Source organism: Bubalus bubalis, chromosome 14, assembly GCF_019923935.1.
Source record: "Bubalus bubalis isolate 160015118507 breed Murrah chromosome 14, NDDB_SH_1, whole genome shotgun sequence".
NCBI lineage: Eukaryota > Metazoa > Chordata > Mammalia > Artiodactyla > Bovidae > Bubalus > Bubalus bubalis.
In genome coordinates, this window is record NC_059170.1 from 11,561,156 (window position 1) to 11,568,660 (window position 7,505).

The window sequence follows — 7,505 nt, forward strand, 5'->3', positions numbered from 1 at the left end:
TGGCACTCTCTTCTGTTGAGCCAAATCCTGGGCCCAGAGCTCACCTGCCCTGGCATTGCGTGGGCACCCATGTGGGAGGAGCACCCTGTCTGAGTGGAGACCTGTGCCCCACTTTCCCCTTTGGAGAACTGAGACTCAGGAGCCAGGGCTCAGCTCGCCCCAGGCTTTGTCTTGTTTGATCTGTAGCTGCCCAGACCGAGGGTTCTAACTCAGGGAAGGGGTGGAGCTTGGATTGCTGGACAGGTGAACAAATTTTTGCCCTGTGTCCCCCTTCTTAGCAGGGAACTCAGAGTCTGACTGCCATGCTGCCTCCTTTGCTGCCTTTTTTTTTAAATTAAAATGTCAACAGGCCTTCCCTGGTGGCGCAGTGGTTAAGAATCCGCCTGCCAATGCAGGGGACATTGGTTCGATTCCTGGTCTGAGAAGATCCCATATGCTTTGGGGCAACTAAGTCCTTTGCCACAACTACTGAGCCCAAATCCCTAGAGCCTGTGCTCCACAACAAGAGAAACCCACACACAGCAACAAAGACCCAGTGCAGCCAAAAATAAATTTTTAAAAATGTCAACAACTTCCCAGTCATTCCAGTGCCTTAGAAACTGGTGAATGTGCTCTCGACAGCTCTGCATGCCTCACTCCTCCACCAGCACACACGGCAGCAGTTGCCTGGCTTTGGCCCAGAGAGGGGCAGCGGCTGGCTCTAGGGCACCGAGCAAATCAGGGCAGAGCCCAGGGTCCTGCCCCTTTCCTGGGCTGAGCTGCTCCTCCTCTGCCAACCTCCTCCTCTCTTCCAGCCAGTTTGAAAAAAATCCCACAAGATGGTATTGCATAATCAGTATGGAAGCATTCCAACACACTGAAGACCTTGAAATAAAAAGTGAAAACTTCTCCTCCAGCCTATCTTCAATCTCATTTCCAGAGATAACTGCTATTAACTCAAAGGTGACTTTTCTTCCAGACTTTTGCCTACACCTTCATCTGCATATCTCATCCATCCCGCCCCCCAAAATGGACTATACTGTACATATTGTTCAGCAACTCGCTTTTTCCCCTCACACACAGCTCTCTGTGTCAACACATGTGTGTGTACTGCATGCTAAGTCACTTCAGTCATGTCACTGCAGCCTGCCAGGCTTCTCTGTCCATGGGATTCCCCAGGAAAGAATACTGGAGTGGGTTGCCATGCCCTCCTCCAGGGGATCTTCACCCACCCAGGGATGGAACTCTCCTAAGTCTACCTGCATTGGCAGGTGGGTTCTTTACCACTAGCACCACCTGGGAAGCCCGTGTCAACACATACAACATTTAAAAAATATCTGTATCAGGGACTCCACACTTCTCCTGCAGGGAGCACGGGTTTGTCGGGGAACTAAAGATCCCGCATGCCTCGCTGTATCACACTCCTAAATGTGGGATTAATTTCCCCACTACTATTTTCCATCCTCTGTTCCTTTGCTGATGGACACTCAGACTGTTAACCAAAATCACAGTAATTTTAAGGAGGCTGCAGAGAATATCTCTGTTAATATCATGTGACCTTGGCAAATGTTTCTCTCTGGTAACTCCTGCAAGTGGGAGTTCTGGGTTCATTTTGACCTACCTACCAAGTTACTCTAAAAAGTTGTACCAACTGACATGCTATCAGCGGTGGTGCTTAAACTTGCCCTTTCCTCTCAAAGATGCTGCAGAAAATGGCCAAGGACACTCCTGCCCTGAGGCCATGGCAGGAAGGCATTCCCCGTCCCCCCTTCATTTTCCTTTTTCTTTCCCCTCCCAACCTCCCTGTATCCTCTCTTTCAGCTGGCTGGCTTCTGTAGCTTGGATGTGATGGTCAAAGATTTGTTCTCAGGGATGAGAAGGGGAAACAGTCTGAACCAATGGGAATCCACCTCTGTGAACATTCCCTCCACCTTGGCATCCCTCGACCCACTTTTCCCTGCTTTATCTGTCCCGCCCCACCCCTACTCCCGCCAATACCCCCACCTACACATACCGTCTCACACCTGCAGATTCATCCATAGGCAGAGGGAACTCAGGGGTCAGAACTGAGAAGCCTGTTACCCTTGTGGATTGAGTGCAAGACCCTTGGGTCAACAGAGTTCACACACAGGCTAGAGATGAGGCCCCCCAGCTCCCGCCCCACTTACTTTTCTTTTAGAAGAAAAAGATTTTCAGAAAGTGATAAATGTACAGAATTTTAAAAATTGAGCTGGACTATGAGGCAGATAATGAGAAAGGTCTGTTCCCCATCTCCTTCCTCATGGACAAGGAATGCACTTTAACTGCTTCCTTTGGTATTTTTTAAAATGTATTTATTTTTAATTGAAGGATAATTGCTTTACAATATTGTGTTGGTTTCTGCCACACATCAACATGAATCAGCCATAGGTATACATATGTCCCCTCCCTCTTGAACCTCCCTCCCACCTCCCATCCGATCCCACCCCTCTAGGCTGTCACAGAGCTTCCTTTGGTGTTTGCTAATACTTCCATGTATCTAAATAGCATGATTATACTGAGATTCCCTCCATCTGTCATTTTTTAGAAGTTCTCAAGTGGTTTCCTTACAATATTTCCATCTCGCCCCTTCAAACATTCACCTCTGCTTTTCCTAAAATTAATTGGTCATTGTCTCATTTGATTGTTTGAAATATTCAATGAATACCTCTGCATATATTGTACACCTGTACAAACACACATGCAAATAATTCTCAAACTCTTTGATAAAGCTGAAAATAGCCTCCTAATGCAATAATATTGGGTTAGCCTAAAAAATTCAATTGAGTTTTTCTGTAATATCTTAGGGAAAAACCTGAATGAACTTTTTGGCAAATTTCATTGGGTTTGTTTGTTTTTTTTTCTCATCCTTCCTGGAGATTTTCATCCTTCTCTTTTCATCTGGACAACTGCTCAGTTGTCAGCCTGGCCCTTCTTTTTCCATCACTCTGGAAATCCCCTTTGTCTTTCTCCTTTTAAAAATTAAAAAAAATTTTTTTTTGAGTGTGCCATGTGGCATGCAGAATTTTATTAATACTTCCATGTGCCTAAATAGCATGAATTAGATGAACCCATGCCCCCTGCAGGGCACATGTGGAATCTTAACCACTGAACCATCGGAGAAGCCCTTTCTTTGTCCCTCTTCTTGTTGGATGTCCTATTTCCTGGATCCTATGGGTGTCCTCTTTTTTATTCTTAACTTTTAAAACTGTGGTTAAATCTATGTATATAAAATTTGCCATTTTAATCATTAAGAAGTGGACAATTCAGTGTCATTAAGTACTTTCACAGTGTTGTGCAATCATCATCAGTATCTCGTTCCAAAACTTTTTCATCACCCCTAAGAACAGCTCTGTGGCCATTAAGCAATAACTCCCAATTCCCTCTTCACCCAGCCCCTGGTAACCTCCAGTCTACTTTCTGTCTCTAGAAATTTGCCTATTCTAGATATTTCATGTAAGTGGAATCATACAATATTTATCTTTTTGTGCCTGGCTTATTTCACTTAGTGTAATATTTTCAAGATTCATCCACGTTGCTTAGTCCATTTAATGGTTGAATAATATTCCACTGTATGGATAGATTTACCACATTTTGTCTATCTATTCAAGGATTCCCAGATGGCGCCAGTCAATGCAGGAGACATAAGAGATGTGGGTTCAATCCCTGGGCAGGGAAGATCCCCTGGAAGAGGGCATGGCAACCCATTCCAGTATTCTTGCCTGGAGAATCCCCATGGACAGAAGAGCCTGGCGAGCTAGAATCCATAGGGTCGAAAAGAGTCAGACACGAATAAAGTGACTTAGCACACATGTCTATCTATTCATCTATATTTTGTCTACCTATTCATCTATTAATGGACTTTTGGGTTGCTTCCACCTTTTGAACACGGTAAGTAATGCTTAAATGAACACTGGCATAAAAATAATGTTTTCAAATCTTTTAGATGTACGAAAAGTGCAAGTGAAGTCCTGTCCGACTCTTTGTGACCCCATGAACTGTAGCCTACGAGGCTCCTCCACCCATGGAATTTTCCAGGCAAGAGTACTGGAGTGGGTTGCCATTTCCTTCTCCATTTTAGATACATACTTAGGAGTAAAATTGCTGGGTAATATGTGCTGTGTGTGTACTAAGTCGTTTCAGTCATGTCCAGCTCTTTGCGACCCCATGAACTATAGCTGGCCAGAGAACATGTAGCTGTCCATGGGATTCTCCAGGCAAGAATACTGGAGTGGGTTGCCATGCTCTCCTCCAGGGGATCTTCCCGACCCATGGATCAAACCCCCTGTCTCTCTTATGTCTCATGCATTGGCAGGCGGGTTGTTCACCACTAGCGCCATCTGGAAAGTCCACTGGGTAGTATGGTAATTCTATATTTAGCTTTTTGAGGAGCCAAACTGTGCCAAACTTTTCACAGTGGCTGCACCATTTTACATCCCAACCAGCAGATTCTTCACATCCTTTCCAACAATTATTATTTTCCTTTATTTTATTATAGTGATCCTGGTAGGTGTGACATGGTAGCTCATTGTGGTTTTGATTTGCATTTTTCTAATACTAATGCTGATGAACATCTCTGTGTGTATTAGCCATTTGTGTATCTTTGGAGAAATGTTCAGTCAAGTCCTCTGCGATTTTTTATTTGGATGGTCTTTTTGTTGTTTAGTTTTTAGGAATTATTTATATATTTAGATATTAAACTCTCATCAGATATGTAATTTGCACATATTCTTTCCCATTCTGTAGACTGTTGTTTCACCTTTTTCATTCAATGTACAAAAGGTTTTAATTTTGATGAAGTACAACTTGTCTGATTTTTCCTTTGTTGCTTGCACTTTTGGTGTCATATCTAGAATCCACTGTCAATTCCAAGGTCATAAAAATTTACCTCTATATTTTCTTATAAGGGTTTTATGGTTTTAGCTCTGCTCTTTGGGTCATCGATCCATTTGGAGTTCATTTTCTATAGAGTGTAAGATAGGCATCCAACCTCACTTTTTCACAAGTGGAAATCTCAGTGTCTAGTTCCTTCCCCATTGAATGAACTTGACACTCATCAAAAATCAATTGGCTTTAAACAAAAATTTAAGAAAATCATTTGGTTGCTGGGATGTCCCTGGAGGTTCAGTGGTTAAGATACCATACTTCCAATACAGCGAACACCAGTTTCACCAATTGCTGGTATAGAGGAAATAGGATCCCACATGCCGAGCAGTACTGCTAAAGATGAAAAAAAAGTCAATTGGCCATGAACGTATGGATTTATTTCTGGACTCTCAGTTCTATTCAGTTGTTCTTTATGCCTGCCCTTATGCCAGTATCATTCATTTTGATTACATTACCTTTGTAGCAAGTTTTGAAACCAGAAAGTCGAGTCCTCCAACTTTGTTCTTTTTCAAGATTTTGCCACTTGCAATTTCATACAAATATGAGAATCAGCTTATATATTCCTGCAAAAACGTCCACTGGAATTTTGATAGAGTTTACACTGACTCTATAGATCACTGCAGGCAAGTATTGATGTTTTAACAATGTTAAGTCTTCCTACCCATGAATATTGTCTTGCCGTTTATTTGTCATGTTGAGGAAGTTTCCTTCTATTTCTAGTTTTCTGACAGTTTTTATTGTGAAACGGTATTGGATTTTTGTCAAATGGCTTTTCTGTTAATATATCAATCGAGATGATCATATACTTTCCCATTCATTACAGTAATGTGGAATATTATGTAGATTGATTTTCTTATATCTTCGAATTCCTGGGATTTTTCTTTTTTGATTTACTCTCTTCATTTTGATGGAACACATTCTCCAGTGGCTTTCTGAGGAAAGGTGCATGGGAGGTAAAAGTTTGAAACCCTGAATGTTTGAAACTGTTCTGCTTTCATATTTGATTGGCAGCTTGGCTGGGCACAGAATTTTTCTTTGAAGTTGTGAAGACATTGCTCCCTTTTCTCTTGCTTCCAGCATAGCTATTGAGAAGGTCAATGCTATTGTCCTTAATGTTCCTTTGGATATGGCCTGTTTTATTCCTCTGGGAGCTTTTAGCTCTCCTTTGTTCTCATTATTCTGACATCTCACAATAATATAGCTTGGTGTCATTCCTTTTACATCCACTGGCCTGGGCATGTAGTGGGAGCTTTCCATTTCTGTGAAATTTCCTTTTTTAAGTTCCTTTTTATTATAATAATTTATCTGTTCTCTATTAATGGCATTTCTATTAGTCGTATATTGGATTTCTAGTTAGTCCTCTAATTTTCTTCAGTTCAGTTCAGTTCAGTCTCTCAGTTGTGTCCGACTCTTTGCGACCCCATGGACTGCAGCACGCCAGGCTTCCCTGTCTATCAGCAACTCCCAGAGCTTGCTCAAACTCATGTTCATCGAGTTGGTAATGCCATTCAACCATCTCATCCTCTGTCATCCCCTTTTCCTCCTAATTCTCTTACTCTTCCCCATTTTCATCTCTTTTTTTATTCTACTTTTGGGACAATATCAACTTAATCTTTCAACCCTTGTGCTGAATTATCTCTGCTATCACATTTGAAATTTCCAAAAGTCCTTATTTGTCTCTCAATACCATTTATTTTCCTTTTATAGCAGCCATGGCTGGTAGATGGTTAACTTCAGACAAAGGGAAGGATCAGCTCTTCCACTGTGATAGGCAGGAAAGGATGGATGCAGGTAGGAGGGGACTGGCATTACGGTGGCAGGAAGGTGGGGTATTCCTTCTGATGACCTCCGTTTTCTCTGTGACATAGATGGTGAGGACATTTACTGAGACAAAGTGAAAGGTAATGGGGTAGGAGGTTTGAGGAGCAAGGTAAAGGGAAGTCAAAGTTAATCCACCCCCGCCCCACATTCCAGTTGCTTCCTGGGCAGCCCTAAGGGTTGAAGCCAAAGAACATCAGTCCACCATGGTTCCAACTTGCTCAATAAGATAAATTCCTGGTTAAAGTGTGGGAAAGATGGGCTCATAGGCAGCTCCATGGTTGGTATTCTTCTAGCCAAGCAGTCTGGAAGAGTAGCAGAGCCAGGAACTAAGGGTGTTGCTGGCGCGATGTGATGGACTGCTGCTGCCACTTCCGCATCTGCTCACACCATCTCTGGGAACTTTAACAAATTCTAACTGTTCACCTTGACATTTCCCCATCCCTCAATTAGAGGTCATTTAAAAAAGCTGGAGGGACTTCCCTGGTGGTACAGTGGGTGAGAATCTGGCTGCCAGTGCAGGGTACACACACCAATCACTTGTCTGGGAGGATTCCACAAGCCGCGGAGCGACTAAATCCGCGAGCCACAACTACAGAAGCCCGTGCGCTCCAGGGCCCGTGGTCTGCAACAGGACGAGCCACTGCATCGAGAACCCCATGCACCACGACTAGGCAGTCGCCCCTGCTCGCTGCAACTAGAGAAAACCCATGCACAGCAACGAAGACCCAGCACAGCAAAACAAAACAGAAAGCAAAATGACAAAAAAATACCCAGAAAACCTGGAGGCTTTATTGAATTTT